The sequence below is a fragment of the Podarcis cretensis genome (assembly GCF_951804945.1).
Source record: "Podarcis cretensis genome assembly, chromosome: 2".
NCBI lineage: Eukaryota > Metazoa > Chordata > Lepidosauria > Squamata > Lacertidae > Podarcis > Podarcis cretensis.
The window spans coordinates 60,806,352-60,827,422 of record NC_137171.1 but is presented as its reverse complement, the minus strand read 5'-3'; the positions used below and the strand labels follow the sequence as shown (position 1 = coordinate 60,827,422).

The window sequence follows — 21,071 nt, the reverse complement described above, 5'->3', positions numbered from 1 at the left end:
CACTGCCAGAAGAACAGAGCACCTTTTGTCAATCATTAATATACAGTGGTACCTCGGGTTAAGTACTTAATTCATTCTGGAGGTCTGTACTTAACCTGAAACTGTTCTTAACCTGAAGCACCACTTTAGCTAATGGGGCCTCCTGCTGCCGCCGCGCCCCCGGAGCACGATTTCTGTTCTCATCCTGAAGCAAAGTTCTTAACCTGAAGCACTATTTATGGGTTAGCGGAGTCTGTAACCTGAAGCATATGTAACCTGAGGTACCACTGTAGTAACCTCCATACACCTGGTATTAGAGAAAGTATCATCTGGGTGAAAGGCTGTCCATGTGAAAGGCTGTCCGTTTAAAAGCTACCATTTAGTCCTTTGTCCTCCAGCCCTTTATTTCCGAAATTAAGCAGAATAGAAAAGCAGCAACATTCTGTGCTGTTCTTGTGGGAAGGAGTGTGACGTATCTAGAGAAAAGAGCAGAAAAGTCAATTGAGACTCTTGACACATATTTTAATTAGGATGAGTAACGGAGCAAGGCTAACTAGCTTTCTTCGTTGCTCACATTTGGGAAGATGCACTGAGTTTTCTGTCTACTGTTGCCCTATTTAGAATACCCAATTGCCTTGACACACAAATGAAATCGGAGACATATTCTGATCCAATGGAACAAAATGGAAACTCTTACTGGCTCCAAAAGTGTGTCATTGTTTCTTTTTGACTTGCAGAAAGCCAAAAAGTATAAAATGCACAAAGAATTGATCAGGTATTAAGAATGTTAAAACGCATTAATAATTCTAAGGACCAACAACCCAATTATAGTGAAAGAATAAGAGAAACATTAAAAAAAATCTCCAGCCTTCAGATTTGAAATTCCTAGTTACTTTGTGCTAGTAGAATTTAAGAACTTCACCTGCCTTTCAAAGGCAAGGAAATAACTAAATGTCTAGGGTTCATGTGTGGAGGAAGTTTTGCACTATGTATGTGTCATGAGCAAAACAGCCCTGCTGCTAGCAGAAACGTATCCAACCTAAGATGAGGTATCCAAAGCAGGGCACCCCCACTTTAGATGAATTTTAAATTGCTTATGTAAGTAGTTATTTACAGATGTTATCTGCACCCTCTCAAAAGGGTTGTTTTCTGCCTTAATAGGAAGTGGGTAGTTCCTTGGAGCTTTGTCGTGCTTTGATTCTAACCATGACCTATTATATGAATGTAAACTTGGGGTTTGCCCCCGACTGTGCATTAATCAGGGACCTGCAGCCAGTCGTAACCCCCTGACTAGCGTATGATACCTGTTGCAATTGTTTTTAAGTGTAAACATATCTTAAGCTTACACCTACAAATGCAGTATTTTTAGTGGCCTGGACACCTATGCATGCACACTTGAACTTAGTGGGACTTGCAAGTAAAAGCAAGTAAAAGATCAAGCTTTGCTGTACAACTGAGATTTGTTGGGAGCGTGACATTTTTCAGAACTGGTCTTCAGAGTAAGTTGTTCATGACCACTAAGGAAATAATAGACAGAAATTTGGGGTGATGACATTAAAGGTAAATTTCGACATGCAAAATATACCAGAAACAGTTTTGCCCAAATTCATTGTGTTTTCCACAGGCAGAATACGAGATCAGGGAGAAGAGTTGTTGGAAGAAGATTGGAAGAAATTTAAAATCTACTTACAAAAATATTGCAAAATTTCTGAATGTGGATGACATTGAAATGAAATGAATGGGTTCTAGTAAAAAAGGTAAAATAAAAATATGAAAGAAGGGATAGATATTAGATGAAAATTAGGAACAAACAATATGAGAAGAAAGATAATTAAGGATAAAATTAATAAGAAGGAATTTGCTAATTAATTTTAAATTGGAATACAAGAAAGGGGTGTGTGAGGAAGTCAAGAAAATAGGTGTATAAATGGTAAGAAACTAAAGAGAGGGATTATCTTTTTTTTAAAAAAAATTAATTCTCTTTTAGTGTTTTAATTTTTTCTCTTTTCTTTTTTCATGTGTTAATTGTTTGTCTTATTGTATTCTGACGTGTTGTGTATGTTTATATATTTTGTATTTTTCTTCATGTAACCTTTTTCTTTGATAAAACTTAATAAAATATCATAAAAAAACAAAAAAACAAATTCATTGTGTTTTCCTTAGGCACCATATACTAGTGTTGCCTTACAAAAGTAGCTGCCCCATGTACCTGAACTATTAGTTATCTGAATGACTTGAATGTCCCTCAGGGAAGGGGAATAAATGAGGTTGTACCATAATTAAAATTTGACTGGATCAGTCATGCTTGCAGGCTACATACGAGGCATATGTCAAAGTTAAACCATAATTGGGAAGGATTTACCGTCCTTAGATTATGCAGTCCCCAAATGCAGACAAAACCATCTGTAACTATTTCCCATGCAGATAATCATGCACAATGTTATGAATATTGAGTTGATGGTTCCTGATTCTATTGTATTTCCTCCCTAAACAAAATTTAAAGATTGTTTTTATGATTTATAAGTTCTAGTTCAAGTAGAGTATCCACTTGGATGTATATGAACATTCAAATGTTTGTTGTTCATCCTGCTCTCCTGCTAAGCATATATTGACCTCATCACTAGATAGATATGAATTTGCTTTACTCCTGGCTAGAAACATCATTGTACATCTAATTGTGCATCTTTCACGCTGAGCGTATGAATCAAATCTGTCATTCATTTTGGCTGCTCTACTGCAGATGAATTTAGCTCCTGTGTGTAGTATATACATAGCAGTTTAGGGTGGTTTTGTTCCAGCTGTTATTTATGGTGAAGTTATAGCTTTAAGACATGTCTTTTCCAATGTCATGTGGGGGGGGGGGATATCTGTGGTTTGCTAGGGTAAACCTAAGGGCTATAGTTAACTTACTGTTTTTAGTACAGTCACTTTCAAATTGCTTTGGAACAAAAAAACAAAAACTAAGAAGCAAACCAACCTTGAAAAAAATTGGATAGTTCTGGACAGACAACCTTTATTTGTGGTTGCTAGTTGATTGTTAGGTGTGCAGAGCACATAGCAGATACCCAGGGAAGAAGGGAAGCATTAGAATGAGTTAAAGAAAATCTTTGGGACTTGGCAGCCCTTTATAACAGCACAAAACTATGGGTATTCTCTGCAATGACTACAGTCATTGGATCTGGTGTGCAAGCTGAATTCCACGCCTTGTTCCTATGCTATTTCAACCCCTCTCCCCATTTCCTGAAGCCGTTAGCGCAGTCGTTGCCAGCCTGGTGCATCCCAGATAGTTAAGTATACAACTCCCATCTGCTGCAGCTGTGCTGGCTGGTGCTGATGGGAACTTTAGCCCAAAATACATAGAGTGCACCGGACTGGCAAAGTCTGCCTCACCCTCTGTTGCTGGTAATGTTGACCGAAACAAAATGACATTAGCATATTGGCTTCATGCAGACCTGATCTCTAAAATATTCTGCAGCAGAGTGTGTAGCAGCAGAGGAAGAATACTATTTCATGAAGAAGCTTAGGGTCCTACAGGTAATATGAAGCAACCAACAGTATGTCAAATAGGAACCCAAAGTAATAAAAACCACATAGGGGCCCCGCCTTGAATGCCACCCCTGGGTGTGGGGAACTCTCCTGTGTGCCAGTATTGTGGCTAGAGTTCTCAGGCTGCTGCTTTGGTAAGGGACCTGTATCTTTGAAAAGGCCTGGTACTTTAATAAGCCCACAATGCACTGCACTCCTGCCACTCCTGAGCAGAGATTGAGAGAGGGGAGCCAGCAATGATTAGTTTGCCCCACACAGGTCTTATACATCTTTTAAGCTCCAGCCTGGAAGGCCTAATTGTGTTTCTGGAAAACTAAACCAGGAAGCATTTGGGATCTCTCCTCAGTGCACCAAATGTCCCAAGTTAATGCTTATATGATCAGATTTGTACTTTTATGTAACACTGTTCCTTTTCATTTTTACGATATTTGCAGGAACAAAGAAATGTGGAGCTCAAAGTTAACAATAAGTACTTGCACATAATAAAAGTTAAACAGCAGTGGTGTTAGACTAATTCCGTTTGAACTTCCAGGGATTGCTTTTGGATGAGATTGGAATATATTTGTATAATCTCTAAGGATGCTTTCAGAGTGTATGGGCAATGATGGTTCTATCTCCAAGGCCAGCCATGCCATGATGCACTGTGAAGCAATTCCTTCAAGTGGCAAATTTCATAGATGGGGCCATTTTCCTACCTTCCACCCCCATCATTCAGCCTGGACACCGAGGTCCAGCTCTGAGGGCCTTCTGGCTGTTCCCTCACTGCAAAAAGTGAAGTTACAGGGAACCAGGCAGAGGGCCTTCTCGGTAGTGGCACCCGCCCTGTGGAATGCCCTCCTATCAGATGTCAAGGAAATAAACAACTATCTGACTTTTAGAAGACATCTGAAGGCAGCACTGTTTAGGGAAGTTTTTAATGTCTGATGTTTTATTGTATTTTTAATATTTTGTTGGAAGCTACCCAGAGTGACTGGGGAAACCCAGCCAGATGGGTGGGGTATTATTATTATTATTATTATTATTATTATTTTATTCCAACTGCAATCTTGAATATTATTTTTTAAATAAAAAATATTCCAGTTTACTTACATTTTTGCAGGAAGCAGACTATACAATATCTACATAATATTGACAGTAGTCTATGAAAGCACTGTTGCACCATTAAAAATAATAATTAAAAAACTGAAAAAGTTTACCAGTACTATACAAAATGGAGTGCATGAGCATGACTAAACAGGAAAACTGAATAGCCTCATCCTCTATCACAGCACTAGATGATAAAATCTGCTCACTAGTTGCTGTGATATTTATAAAAGCCATCCTGATTGCATGAGCTACATGCAGTAAATATTATTGTTGTCATGTTAGTATTGTCATGGAAGTGTATCTAGCCCTTGTGGTTTGAACAGTGTATCCGATTTGAAATTTGATCATTATCATGTTCATTTCTTTGTTCTGTTTTCAGTGAAAGTTCATGGGAATATCTTTCAGTCTCACCAGTGCTTTGAGCACAGGGCTTTTATTCCTGTGAATTTGAGCAGCTGTACGTGAACTAGGAAAATAATAAATAATGGCATGACAGAGACTCAAGGAAAAGAATGAGCCTTCAGTGATAATAGGCCCCATTCTGCTTTATTATTTTAAATACATTACCTGCATGCGCCGTTAGTGCACTAGAACCCATTCTTTAGGAAGATAGATTCCTGGGTAAGTTGTTGAATTTTGACATTTGCTGTGAGATCCATCAAATAAATTCATTATTTCATTTATGTTCCCATAAAATTGAGCTAGCTCATGGCAAACTAAAATATTACCCCTTCAACATGCTACACTTTAAAATAATGATTCCCCAAAGGTGGTAGATCATATTGCACCAGTGGGTTGTGGAAGGGTGTGTGTGTGTGTGTGTGTGTGTGTGTGTGTGTGACGCGAGGGAGGGAGTGAACTAATCACAGTGAAGGGAGGAAGTATAGGGCAAAAAATTCAGCTAGAATTACCAAGTTTGACTTCAGAAAATAAGGAAAATTTGGAACCCTTATATCCAGTGCAGAAATGCAGGCCACAGTCTACAGAAATAGAAAACTAGTATTAAGACAATTTCTAGAATATTGTTACTCAGTAGCTTCAAGTTGACCTTGCAGGGAAGTGAGATGCAAATAGTCATTTCTTTTAGCATACTTATTTTACAAATGACTGTTACTCTGATATCTTGGTTTGCTCTACCTCTGCTGAAGTCAAGAGCACATTGTAAGTATTCTCCAATAATGCCAGTTTTCTCTCCTTCAAAATGAACTGTTACTTTTTGACACAAGCAGATGGTTCCAACTGGTTAGCATCTGCAGAACTTAGTAACAGACTGACAAAATTGATAATGACCAGTTTCAGCAACAGATGGCTTATAGTCAGATTTCTGTGTAAACTGACAACGGTACATTTAAAACGAAGGCTCCAGTGAACCTGTACGTTATAGCTATGATTACAGCACCACTTATACCCTGAAAAATTAAGCCAAGCTTTAGCATAAGCGTTATGTAATGTCTGAGACAAAAGGTTAAGAATGATTGATTTGGCAATTACCATTGCTTTACAACATCTGCAGCATTCTTGTATAAATATTCCCTGCATGAACCGTTACAATGCTTATTTTAATATTTATCATGCAGACCGACAAGACATGCATTTGCTTTGTGAGGTGCATTTGTTTCAGATTCAAAAACCTCATTTAGTAGAAAATTATCTGCAGTAAAAGACTGAAGTGACAAGATACAAGAATCAGACCAAATTAGGATGGAAAAATAAAACACTGAAGCCACCTGTGGAGTAATTTTCATTCAAATACAAAATATGAGGAAGTTGTCTTTGTTACTGAAGCTCATTGACTTGGAGGTCCAATTTTCTATCCTCAGCCGCCATCTTATGTTGGTACTTTCCCCAAGAAGCTCTCTGTCTCAGTATCTCCCAGCAGCAGCTCATGCATTGCATGTCCTAAAGATAACCTATTACAGTTGCTTAGAATATGTCTCAGATAATCCCTCTCTGCTGCTCTCTAGAATGTCACCACCATACTTCCCTAAGCTTCCTGCTACAATGCAGGTTCAATGTCTACATGAACAAAACAACAAGGAGTTTATTTTTCTTGAGACCCATAGTTGTAGGCCTGTGGCCAAATAGGGAAAAGAGAGAGCATGCCTCTCTTCCCTTGACATGCTCTGTTGGAGATGTTGAAAGAAACCCTTCATTGCTGACCTACATATAAGAGAAAGAAGAAAGTAGATAAGACCATTAGCAGAGGGAGCAGAGTAGAAAGGCAATTGAAGTAAACAAACATAGGAAGCTACTTTGTCAGGCTATGCCCCCCCCCCCCGCTAACCCGATTGGTCAGTCGGGGGACATAACGTGGCTGGGAGTCCCGATGATGTGGGCGGCATCACTCTGCCCCCTGCCAGGTCACAGTGAGGTCTTGGATGCCCGCCCACAACTCCACCCCCCAGGGAAGGGGAGTGGTCTAAACAGACAAACATAGGAAGCTACCTTATACTTAGTCAGGCCATAGGATCATCTAGTTCAATATTGGCTACACTGACTGGTAGCAGCTCTCTAGGGTTGCAGGCAGAAGTCTTTTTCCAGCTATACCTGGCAGAGGGCAAATGGGGGACTTTCTGAATCAAAGCAGATGCTTTATCATGGAACTATGGCCCTTCCCCAAAGAATTGAGGGACAATGGTTTCCAGCACAGCTGGAGTTTGAAGGAAGATCCATGTGCACGTTTGTCATCTTTGAGAGGATTGTATAAAATGTTTCAGGGCATGACAAGTCAGGGATTCTGAATGGCCAACTAAGGTGGAGCCTGGTACCTATGAGAATCAGAGGGTACGTTATGGTCAAGGTATGTAGGGTTCAGGCGTGCAAATGAAATATTTTTCAAAATTGCACTCTATCTGATTTTACCAAGTATTTGGTGAATCTGATATGAAGCAAAGCTGATCTGAATATTGCCAGGGGTTAGGGATCCCACAGTTGGATCTTGTGTGCTTAGCATTGCCAGGATGGGTTTTGGCAATATAGGTAAAAAAGGTAAAGATAGAGGACCCCTGGATGGTTAAGTCCGGTCAAAGGCGACTATGGGGTTGCGGCACTCATCTTAATTTTTAGGCCGAGGGAGCAGGCGTTTTCCGCAGACAGCTTTCTGTTTTTTTTTTTTTTATAAATTTTTTATTAAGAATTTTGTTAATACAATAAAGAAAAAAAGACAGAATAAACAGAGAACAAACAAAGAATAAAACAAACATAAAATTATACATCTTGTAATAACCATCTTTTCTTCATTTTTTTCCTTTTGGACTTCCTCACGTCTCTCGCTCCTACATTCCAAGTTAATAAAACTTTAGCCAGCAACTTATCACCTTATTTTCATTCTTATTGTACACAATTCCAATATTTTATCCATAACTTTGAATATTTTTAATGCCTAGTTTTAACATGATATTCATTCAAAATTTATCTTTCTCATGAAATTCACTCATTCTCATAATCTTTTCAGCTAACTTTATGGTGCCCTATTATTTTCAAATCTCTCATCCTTCTTAACACTCATATAATTTACAGTGTTTTTGAAGATAGTCCTTAAATTTCTTCCAATCCTCCTCCACTGCTTCTTCTCCCAGGTCTCGGATTCTGCCGGTCATTTCTGCTAACTCCATGTAGTCCATCAGTTGCATCTGCCATTCTTCCAGCGTGGGCAAATCTTGAATTTTCCAGTGTTTGGCAACAAGTATCCTTGCTGCTGTTGTTGCATACATAAATAGTGTTTGGTCCTTCTTTGACACCCTCTGGCCAACAATGCCCAAAAGGAAGGCCTCTGGTTTCTTAGGAAAGGTATACTTAAATACCCTTTTTCATCTCATTATATATCATTTCCCAGAAGGCCTTAACCCTGGGGCAAGTCCACCAGAGGTGAAAGAATGTTCCTTCAGTTTCCTTACATTTCCAACACTTATTATCTGGCAGGTGATATATTTTAGCTAGCTTGACTGGGGTCATGTACCACCTATATATAATTTCATAATATTTTCTTTCAAGGCATTACATGCCGTAAACTTCATACCGGTAGTCCATAACTTTTCCCAGTCAGCAAACATAATATTATACCCAATGTCCTGTGCCCATTTTATCATAGCTGATTTAACCGTTTCATCCTGTGTATTCCACATCAGCAGCAAGTTATACATTCTTGAAAGTAATTTAGTCTTAGGTTCTAACAGTTCTGTTTCCAATTTCGATTTTTCCACTTGGAATCCTAACTTTTTATCCAATTTAAAAGCCTCTTTAATCTGAGCATAATGTAACCAGTCTCGTACTTTATCTTTAAGTTTCTCCATACTCTGCAATCTCCAATTGTCTCCATCTCTTTCTAATATTTCCCAATATTTCGGCCATTTGACCTCCATATTGGGTCTTTTCACAGCCTTAGCTTCCATAGGTGATAACCACCTTGGGGTCTTGTTTTCTAATAAGTCTTTATATTTTGTCCAGACACTGAACACTGCTTTCCTTACAATATGGTTCTTGAAATTCTTGTGAATCTTAACCTTGTCATACCACAGATACGCAAGCCATCCAAAAGCATTGTTAAATCCTTCCAAATCTAAAATATCAGTGTTTTCAAGAAGCAGCCAATCTTTCAACCAGCAAAAAGCTGCTGATTCATAATACAACCTTAAGTCTGGCAGGGCAAACCCCCCTCTTTCTTTAGCATCAGTTAATATTTTAAACTTAATTCTGGGCTTTTTGCCCTGCCAGACAAATTTAGAGATATCTCTTTGCCACCTCCCGAAACACTCCATTTTATCCATAATCTGTAAAATCTGAAAAAGAAACAACATCATTGGCAATACGTTCATTTTTATAGCAGCAATTCGGCCCAACAAGGAAAGTTTCAATCTTGACCAACTTTCTAAATCCCTCTTGATTTCTGACCAACACTTTTCATAATTGTCCTTAAATAAATTCAGATTCTTTGCTGTTATGTTCAACCCTAGATATTTTACTTTTTTAACCACGTTTAACTCTGTCTCTTTCTGAAACCTTTCTGACTCTGAAACTGTCAATTTCCCCCCCCCCCAATACCTTAGTTTTTTGTTTATTTAGTTTAAATCCCGCCACCTGACCAAACTCTTGAATCAGTTGTAAAGCCCTTTTCGTACTAGATTCTGGCTCCTGTAGGGTCAAAACTAGGTCATCTGCAAAAGCTTTAAGTTTGTACTGCTTCACTCCGACCTGAATTCCTTCCACCAACCGGTCCCCTCTAATCATATTCAAGAGCACTTCCAGGACTGAAATAAATAACAGAGGAGAAATAGGGCAACCTTGTCGTGTTCCTTTTTCAATTTTAAACTCTTCTGTCACCACATTGTTAACTATCAATTTAGCCTTTTGTTCTGAATAGATTGCATCTATCCCATTTTTAAATCCCCGTCCCACTCCCATCCCTTCCAGGTTTTTCTTCATAAACTTCCAAGAAATGTTATCAAAGGCCTTCTCCGCATCTATAAATATTAACACTGCTTTTGTATTAATATTTGTTTGCAAAAGTTCCAAAATATCAATAATGTTCCTTGTGTTAACAAACAAGTGTCTTCCTGGGAGAAAGCCTGCCTGATCTTTATGGATCACTTCACTTAAAACCTTTTTAAATCTGTTTGCTAAAATGTCTGCAAAGATTTTGTAATCCACATTTAGAAGGGAGATGGGGCGGTAGTTCTTAAGTTGTGTCTTTTCCAATTCAGATTTAGGTATCAATGTGATGAAGGCTTCTTTCCACGTTTCCGGTGCTTTTTCCCCCTCCATAATCTCATTGCAAACCTCCATTAGTGGATGTATCAAGTAGTCTTTCAATATCTTATAATATTTGGAGGTAAGCCCATCAGGCCCTGGAGATTTGCCCAATTGCATGTTCTGAATGGCAACTTCGATCTCTTGTCGAGTTATCTTACAATTCAGGATTGATCTGTTTTCTTGAGACAGCATTGGTAATCCATTCTTTATCAGAAATTGTTCTATCTCAACCTCATTTTGCGGCCCTTGAGTATATAGTTGTTTAAAGTATCTCTGGAAGCACTTTCTAATCTCCACAGGGTTCTGAATATTTCTTCCTTCAGTCTCTAGGTTAGTGATCGTGTTTAATTTTTGTCTCTTTTTCAACTGCCATGCTAGCAGTTTTCCACATTTATTTGCCGAGTCGAATGATCTTTGTTTCATTAACTTGACTTTCCACTCCACTTCCTGATTTATCAATTTGGAGTATTGTGCTTGGTGAAATTTAATTTCTTTCAAAATCTCCTTTGACTTCGGTTTCGATCTTAACTTCTTCTCCCATTCTTTAATTTTCTCCAAAATCTTGTCTTTTTTCTCATTTTGTGCTCTTTTCTTTACAGCGTTCTGCTGTATCAGAAACCCCCTCATAACCGCCTTACTTGCATCCCAGATGATTCTTTTTTCCACCGTGGTGTTCAAATTTATCTCAAAATAGTCCTTCAAAACTTTTTGGGCCTTTTTGGTGATCTCCTGGTCTCTAAACAGATTGTCATTCATCTTCCATCTAAAGGAGCCGGTTGGGATTAGTCTCATGTCCATCTTTACAGCGTTATGGTCGGAGCAGGTCTTTGGGCAGATTTCCACCTTTCTCGTCTTAGGTGCCAGACCTCTAGTTATCCATATTTGGTCGATTCTTGTCCATGTCAGTTGGGCTTCAGAAAAGAATGTTCCCTCTCTTCCCAGGGGGTTCTTTGTCCTCCAGATGTCAATCAAGTCCATATTATCAGTCAGTTCAAAGAAAGTTTTGGGTAGTCTGCCATCTTTTGTCACATTTTGGCTTTGAGACTTGTCCATGTTGGTTGATGCCACCCCGTTCATATCTTCCATCATAATGATGTTGTCATAGTCCAGATAGTCCAGCATTATCTCATGCAGCTTCTTATAAAATTCCGATTTCCCCTCATTTGGTACATAGATTCCTAATATCAAAAACTTTTCTCCCTGATTTTGTATCTCAATTGCCAAGATTCTTCCTTGCTCATCTTTAAATAAAAATTTTGGTGATAGGCTCTCCTTTGCATATATCACCACTCCTCTTTTCTTAACTCGATCCGAAGAGATAAATTCTTGTCCTAATCTTTTATTTATTAACACTTTCCTATGGAGCCTAGTCACATGTGTTTCTTGCAAACAAATAATGTCCAATTGTTCTTTTTTCAATATATATATATATTTTCCCCGCAGACAGCTTTCTGGCTCATGTGGCTAGCATGACTAAACTGCTTCTTGCACAATGGTATACCATGCTGGAAGCCAGAGCGCATAGAAATAGTGTTTACCTTCCCGCCACAGTGTTACCCATTTATCTACTTGCACTGGTGTGCTTTCGAACTGCTAGGTTGGCAATTTGGGACAGAGCCACCAGTGTCTCTGTTGGCAATATAATAGTTCCTTGCAGCAGGAGATGGCTTCTCTTTTTTAAAAAATAATATTTATTAACATTTTAAAAACTGCAAAAGAAAGACAAAGAATTAAACAAAACAAAACAAAACAATACAAAAGCAAAAACACCACACAACACCAACCCCCAAACATTAAATTAACAAAACCAAACAAACACAATTTAAAACACATCTAATAAGTTCAGTATCTTAACTTTCATTTACTTGTTTCAACAACCTCCTCACACCTCCCTTTTTGTATTCCACTTTAACTGTTTCAGCAATTCCTTTCCATCTTCCTCTGTTTTCTGTCCTGTAATTTATCTTAACATATTCTAACCTTATTTTTCCCTTTAATATATAATTGTCTTAACATATTTTAACTTTATTTTCCCTTTAGTACTGTAATAATCTATTTGTACTTAATTCCTTGCAACATTTCTACTAAAGCCATATAGCTCCTTTCCAACATTTTTCTAACACTCATTAATTTTACAATATTTTTATAAATAGTCTTTAAACTTTTTCCAATCTTCTTCCACCGACTCTTCTCCCTGGTCCCGGATTCTGCCAGTCATATCCGCCAATTCCCTATAGTCCATCAACCTGGTGATCTTCTGTCCGATGCTCTTAACTCTTTTCCAAGTCCCTTCTGCGAGTCTTCTTCATATTTATACATGAACTTTACTTCGTCTTCCACTGATCTTATTTTCATTTTCCTTCCTTTGAGGCTAAAGAGTAGATCTCGGGGAAACTCCCACCTAGAGATGATTTTATTCCTTCTCGACAGGGCAACCAAATCTCTGTAGTTAAATCTAAAATCCGAAAGGTATTTCAGAACATCTTTCAAAATTTCCACTCTTGACATTTGTTCTTCTAAGTTCCTCTGGTAGTTCCAACACTCTCTTATTTTGTTCTTCTCTTTTTTCCCTCCTCTTCCAAGTCCGAGAGCCCTCACAGTTTTAATCTCTTCTTGACCCAAGTCCCGGTCCCAAAAGTCATCAAATTCCTGTGTAAGGAAATCTATCAAACTTTCCTTCTCCAGTTCAGGTAGGGCTCTGATCCTCAAAATCTGATTTTCTTTAAATTCAATCATAGCAGGCATCAACTTATGGTCATCAAATTGCATCTGTAAGGCTGGGACTCTCTCTCTCTCCAATTGTGTTACTTTAGGTTCAACGGCAATAACTTTCTCCCTAGCCTTCTCCGCAGTTTGCCATGTCAAAGTAGATTCCTGTGTCAGTTTCTGAATAGTTTCTATATTGGTATTCACTTTTTGTCCCAAATTGTCAATTTTGGTAGTTACCACATCCACCTCTTTGTGAAGCTGTTCTAGTGAGTCACTTATCTTACATAATACAACCACTAAGGCCTCTTCTGTCAACATTCTTAACCGATTCAAGGTCCCCAGAATCTCACAGGTTTTTATCTTGCAGCTGGAAATTCCCACAGCTCAACTCTTGAGACAGTTTCAAAAGCTTCCTCTAGAGGGAAACAGTTCCTCTAGAGGGAAACAGTTTCTATTTGTATTAGTCCTTTTAAACTCAATTCAAACAATAAAGTTAGTTTCAATTTTCTGTTACTTTTACTCCTTTTTAAACGCAGACGGAGACAATGGAAACAATGTATTCCTCTTATTTAACTAACTGTCAGTGAACGTTCTAATCACGGTCAGTCCTGTTGGCAGCCCGTTTCCAGGATCGGAGCGGTGGTATATTAACTCTGTTCGCTCTCTCCTGCAGGTATACTCAGTCCAAAACTTTCCCTGTCTTCTCCTGCCACCAAGGGGGGTTTAGTATTTTTTACTGATGGAAATTTAGTCCTTTACAATAGGCTTTCCGAGACTTCAGCTTGCATCCTCCTTGCTTCAATCTATTTACAAAAGGGGAAGGTGGACTTCCTGTTTTAGACCTCCCTGTTTCGGCACCAAATTAAGACGTTTAAAAATCCAATTCTCCGCTCTACTCACGGGTAGTAACTTTAAGATCAAATTGTCCACAGGAAAAAGTCAGCGCTCTCCGGCAATAGCTATGCGGCTTCGCTCCATGGAAGAAGCAGTCAATTCGAAGCACCGCGCCACTCACCCCACGTCGCTCCGGATCCCCGAAACTGAGTTTCCCCACGAGTAGGGGAGGCGCAAAAGGTGCCAGCCGAATCCCACGTTCACAGGCTTCACCCGCCTGTGATTTCTAGTGGGTCTCCGCCTTCGCCGTGGTGGCCAGACCCGGATTCCTACGAAGCAAATTCCTCCCGATCAGAGGAATTCCGCCATTACCGGAGGCGCTAACCCGAACTGCTAGGTTGGCAAGTTGGGACAGAGCCACCAGTGTCTCCGTTGGCAATATAATAGTTCCTTGCAGCAGGAGATGGCTTCTCTGCACCATCCAGTGGAAACAGATTTTCTGACCGTTGGGTGGGTACTGAGGATGGCTCTGTGCAAATAGAGCATGCCTTGCCCATATCACCTTCAGCACCTTGATGGGAACAAATTGACAGATCCTCAAGATCAAAGGGAGAGATGAGAATCATTTCTCTCTTCTGATGAAGACTCTTTGCTTTAAGTGGCACCTTTAAAAAGATTTTGGGTGAGGTGTTTGAATCATTGAATTGTAGAGTTGGAAAGCAGGGATGTTCTCTACACAATAGGCAAATCGGCTTCTGATGGCATCAGAAAGGTAACCAGAGAGTCAAAATCTGAGGTTTTTGTTTTGTTTTTTGTTTTAAAGGAATTCTTAAAACAGAGTCTTACCTTCATTTTAGATTATTCCATCACTTTCTGGCTTAGTCCAGGTTATGCAGGACATAGTTAGTGCTGGGTAGAATTTTCTGTTAAAATCCTGGGAGGCGGTGGCGAGAGAGGGAGGGAGGGAGGGAGAGAGAGAGAGAGAGAGAGAGAGGAGGGATTCACACTGTAATGGAGAGGAGGAGTGTTTTTATTTTTGTGAATTGCCCTGTGATCTCCATGTGACGGACAGTATACAACTTAAATAAAAAAACAGAATAGAATAGAATAATGTTGGGAGGACTAGGCTGAAGATTGGAGGAAGCATTTTATAGATGAATGTCAGAAACCTTTGGACCCAGTCTGCACCATAGATTGTAATTAACGTTCTCCCCTCCTACCATTTTGTATTACTTTGCACACATCACCAGTGACAATTTTTCTTTCTCAATTGCCTTCACGATTCACTACTGTTAGGAGAATATATTTTTGAGCTTTTTCTTAAACTCTTTGTTACTTTTCATTGAATTGCAATGATTTATGTGCAGTTTCCAAGGGATTAGTACATCTGATACCAACTTGAAATTGAAGCTGTAAAAATACAAAAGTGAGCTCCACTGTGACTTGTTCTGTCTTACATCAACCTGCGCAAAATAATTGCCCACTTCAAGAAAGAGAAACATTTAAATTCCCAAGTTCCCTTAACCCATAAACTCATATAAATAGTATTTTTTAATGGGAGGTTCTGTGCACTTTGGCTTCAATGGTCTGTTTTGCAGGTAGGCAATGACTGCTGCTCCGTTGCATGTCATAACTCTTGAAAATCATTATTTTCCGTTGTCATTTTTGCTAAACTATCATTTAAAGTACATGAGATTCCAACACAGAGGGGAAATTGCATAGTCAAAATGTATCAAAATTCTAAGCCTAGTTAATTTCCATAAAATATTCAATTCAGTTTACTCTGGATTACTTTCCAACACAAATCACTTTTTCATGAATGTGCAGTGCTTTTATAATGACACCAAGGCTATTATGGTTTCAGCTTCTGAGAGTGATCAACTTGTAGAATAAAAAAGTGTTCTGTGTCCTAATCCTCATGGCAAAGGCAGGTGGCTTATTCCTTTGCTAGCTTCCAGAAAAATGAATACCCCTCCTCGCTTTTTATTCATCCAGATTCTCCTTTTATAAGGATGCTGGTGTACTAGGATTAGATTTTGCTCCCCAAGTGTCAGGCCTACAGATTTACTATTTGCAATGGAGAAAGCCAATTATTTACTATCCTCTAATCAAGAGAGGGAACCAAGGTGACAGAATTGGGTTCTTGAGCTTCTGCATTGTGCATAGCTGTTTTTAATAGATGGTCTCTTTTGCAACAGAGTTTAATTAGTCTTAAATTAGTGCAACAGGATATGGAGGGTTATGAACAGAAGTTCCTTCACTCACCAGATTTTTCCACAGCTCTCCTTTTGAAAGCTACTCTTCCCATAATCCCTGGAGTGCTCTTTACCCCTGGTTAAAAACAAAAACTAAAGTTCCCAAACAATTTTAAGAAAAGAAAAGAAAAGAAGAAATAGGAAAAAACCTAGTTTGTTAGGCCAGCTTTTTTTTTATAAAAGGAAGTGTGGAATGGGTGGGGGCGAACACCTTTGGTTGTGAATGTGAAAGTTGTGCGGATGAATATCCTTCTGTATTTCAGCATATAATACTAATTTAAAGCTTAACAGTTTCTGAGCCGCATAGTTGGATTTATTCAAAGGTCATGGTAGTAAAATTCAGTGCTTGACAGAAGTGGGAATAGATGGTACCAGAATTGAGATTGCTGCCTGCCTGGTTGTATGCTATCAAAATAGTTTTCAGTTTCTCCTCTCATTGACTCTTGGCAAACTTAGGTTCAGTGTTATTGGGACATTGGAATATTCACTTACCATACATGTAAATTAATTAGCAAATGAGTAGTGAGGAAGCAAGCCTTGAAATAGTCATAATAGTGGTTGCCTGTTAATATGTGTGATGTATATGTTAAATAACATATACTTCAATGGTATATGATGTCAGGGGTGGAGGAAGGGGGGGTGCGGTGGGTGCGGGCCACCCCCGGTGTTACCACTGATAGGGGTGACAGAATGCCGGGTGGCGCTCACTGTAGGGCCTGCAGTGCGCCCAAGCCACACATCTCTCCTGGGAGAGACGCAGTGGCTTCGGCACACGCAGGCTCCCCGTTGCTCCAACGGTTCACCTGCTGCCTCCCCCCAGCTGTAGGGTGGCTGAGTGGGAGGAGGCAGGCAGACTCTGGAGGCCCCATGGTGTGCCCTGCCCCTATGGGCGGCTCGCCCCACCCTCGCCCTGCTCCTGGGCGCACCGCCCCAGGTGCCCAAGCGGCTTCCTCCACCGCCGTTTGGTGTCATTTTTTGTGATGGTAGTCTGGTTTAAGGTTGTCATTACAGCAGATAGACCAAGACATTGGTGGAGTCTGGATAACATTTCAGTGACATTACATAATGTAACCAAAAGGTGTAACCATAATGTAGCATACACAATCTAATGAATATGTCACAAACACTGCTGTGATTGCGGTTAAACCTTGATTGCAGTGGAGACAATAATTAGAGCTGCAAGTGTTCAGGCAAGATGCACCGACTTCTGTTTTTACCACCTAACAGACGGACTAAATATTGAGATTTCATTGGGAGCTATAAAAGAGTCTGTTTCAGCTACTGCTGCCCAACAACCATCAAGAACCATTTTATGACTATGATCATAAACAGCAGCATGAGATTTCCCCTCTAACAATGGAGCAAATCCCCTGAGCACCATAAAATCAAAACTAGTCTCTGATAGATATTGGCAGCAAAGAAACAAACAAACAAACAAAAAATCTGCAATGCTTTACTAATGGTGCAAAGGCAAACTGCAAAACTGATTGATTGATTGATGTCCGGTGAAACCTGGTTTCCTATATCATTAATGCTTCTCATAAATCCATTACAGCCTTATGAAACTGTCTTTCTCTTCTAATTTTGAAGCCCTGTACAACCTGTGACCTCCTAAGCTTAACACAACCCAGCTTAGGTTCTTAGCAGTAAATTTAACCAAATTCAGTAGGATTGAGTAAACATTCATAGGATTGTGCTGCTAGCCATATATGAAAGGACAGCAATGCTCAGTAACTGCCCAAGCTTTGCTGCCATCTGATATGGCAAAAAATAGTGGGGTTTTTGGCCTCAATACAGTATATTGATAATGATGGCATTGCTCACTAGGATACACATGCACCTAAAACAATTTTGCTTCATTAACTATTATTTTTTATTCATATACCTATTTAGGCAATTATGATCACTTAATTGACCAATCAAGCAAGTCTCATAAAGTGTGACTTCTTCAATTGTGCAACAGCCCTAATAGTGATTGTATTTGACCTTTTCATCCTCTAGAATCTTCCATGGAATCTGAATATTGCCTTGTTTTGCTTCATTTACTTGGCATCTGTTGTCTCCCTTGAAAGTTCCAGGGTCATGATCACCAGCTGGTAGTGTTTTCCTTTTTTCTAATTGGTACAGACAAGTTTTCAAACCAGATACTTCATCTGAAACCTAACCAGACAGTCTTATGGTTTACAGTAGCTTCTATTTATATATTCCATTGCATTGGAAATAATAAGCTAAAGTTCAGTGCAGGTAACAGAAAATGTTAGGTAAAAACTAACAGTCTGCTTAAATTATAACCACAGCACTGTCAATTTTTTTTGGAGGGCAAATCGTTTTTAAATTAGAACTCCCAATTTTATGTGTAATGTAGAACATATAAAAGCTTATGTGTAATTGAGAACAGACAGGGCTAAATTGTGGAAACTGCTGATGGGTGTGAATTTGATCTGTAATTTTGGAGGAGAATGCCTACTATGCCTACTTCTAGATTGATGGTTTGTAGGCAGAGTGTGCATTGGCTTTGTGTGTACTCAGAATTATGAGATAATTAGACCAGGGATCACCAACCTTTTTGGACCAGTTGGCACATTTTGAATTTTGACAGAGTGTTGTGGGCACCAATCAAAAAATGGCTGCTATGGGGTGCTGCATAGTACAAAATTAGAAAGAGTACAGTTATTGCTGCTTCTCCAACCCCCCAACTCAGACAACTTCATGTTAGTATAGTGGCAAGTGTTCCCACCTGTCATGTGGGAGACCTGATTTCAGCCTTGGGAAAGAAGGGTGAAAAATGATTAAAGCAGGATTTGATATGATAAAAAACAATATAAGCCACAAATAGAGCAAATGAAGCTTTTTTTTTTAGTGCTATGCAAGAGAAACATTTACTCTGGTTCCAGTTTCTTCACAACAGCTGCAAAGAATAGTAATAATACTGTACAATCAAACTAAATTCAATGCTAGCCAAACAGGGATGTTTGGATACTAAGGGATGGAGACAGGGATGTTTGCGTACTAAATTCTGATATTTAAACCACAGTTAATTAATAAAAAGTATTGTCTGCACTTTAAATTAAGTGTCTCCAATAAAGATTTGATTTAGATGTATTTGGTCAATGGTTAATTAAATAGCAATTGATTATTAGCAATGTTTAGTAAGGTGGAACAACTTTTAACAAGCTATACATATCATTCAGAAGAGGATAACATTCTGTAAGCTTAGAAGCTTTATTGCCCCATCACAATCTTTGCATCAGCATTTCTTAAAGTGTAGATGGGAAAAGTTTATTTCTTAATGAAACGGGGGTGGGGAAGAGAAAGTGGTAATGGCATGAAACAGGGAGTCAGTGTAGGAACAATGATTTTCAGTTCCTATATTCAAATATGTATTTGTCTGAATTTCATCTGGTCACAATAATCTCATGAGTAACTTTCACTTTTGCAGTGCAGCAGAAACATGAAGAAAAAGATGAAATAGGCCACCCTTAATTTTCAATAAGTGTGCCATTAACTTGGTAATAAAATAGAAGCAGGTTTCCAGACACTTGTACAGTTTCTGCCCCATCCACCATGGTCATATAACAGAAGTCAAAATCCAGACTGCGGTCCAAATACAAATAACAGTGGCATTTGTTTGGGAAGTCCGAATCCATCTGGGATTGCTGGGAGCAGCTTTTCCTTTCTTAAACTGTAGCACCAAGAGACCATGGTGGCAGATAGTCACACTAGCTCAGAAATCTGAGTACAGTATATGGAGACCGTAGAGAAGTACTGTAATGCCTTTGCCCTCTACTCCGTAGTCAGGATCCCCGGCCAGTCGTCTTATCTCTTCTCACTGTTCTTTTTAGCTTTGGGTAAGATTGAGAAAGCATACAGGCAGAGGGTCTGGAGAAATGTCCCTGTATTCATGTTTATGTTCTACTTTTGCCACTTGTTCTGGCTTTGCCAACTTTGCTGCAATGTGGACAACCAGCAGGTTTTGATCAAAGTAGTACAGACCTCAGCCAGAAAAAGGTTCCCTCTTTCTGGTGTAAGGAATACATTTTAAAATGTCTTCAAAATTTGTATATCTTTTATTGACCTCTTGTTACATTTAACAAACAGTTAAAAGGTCATAACTAAGTTTTCTTATTAGCCAAACCTGATATACTGGAGAGAGGAAGTTTCTGAAATAGTGTCTTACTGAGTGACCTTCTAATATAGGAAGGAGGTACCTTCAGCGGAGTGATTATATAAATACTAAAATATAGTCTGGTACATGGAGAGCCTCTTTAATGGATTTTGAGAAACTGGCAATTAAAAGATTTCTAAAGGTAAATTATAAAATGTGTCATCAGATGCTCAGCTGGATGTAACGTCAAACAGAAATAGGGGGAAATTACTTGGGACAACTATAGTAAAACTATTTTAGTACAAAATGTTACCAAAGAGTTTATTATTTCACTTATATAGAACATTTAAAGGTAAAGGTACCCCTGACCGTTAGGTCCAGTTGCGGACGACTCTGGGGTTGTGCGGTCATCTGGCTCTATAGGCCGAGGGAGACGGCATTTGTCCGCAGACAGCTTCCAGGTCATGTTTTATTAAACACGTTTCAGACAAAGAGCACAACTGACTTTCTTCATTCCTTCTTACTCCAGAGCAACCATTTATATGACAGCTTCAAACATTGTTGTAGGAAATGTTGCTGGGGCTGGAATTGTCCATATCATAGCATGTCAGAGCCTGAGAATAACAACTCACAGGTTAGTTCTGATGATGTCTGTGTAGATGGTTCTGATGAGTTTCTCAGTGCTGGATTGAATGCTAGATTTTGAATAGGGTTCAAAACTCTGGTTTGCCCTGCTGCATGAACTTCCTTAGATGAGTACTTTCAGAGAGTGGTTGAGGGTACTGTGGATAACCCCCATATATAGTTCC

The 21,071-nt window shown here is 39.1% G+C and overlaps 1 long non-coding RNA gene across 1 annotated transcript; it reads right to left on the bottom strand.

Annotated features, from left to right (window-relative positions):
* Positions 1-364: 364 nt before the first annotated feature.
* On the bottom strand, positions 365-16,248 carry LOC307211522. The gene is made up of 4 exons (XR_013836502.1): positions 16,168-16,248; positions 14,749-14,836; positions 5,523-5,591; positions 365-455 (listed from the first exon to the last, which is right to left on the bottom strand). It is a non-coding gene; the product is annotated as an uncharacterized lncRNA (long non-coding RNA).
* Between the last annotated feature and the right edge of the window lie 4,823 nt (positions 16,249-21,071).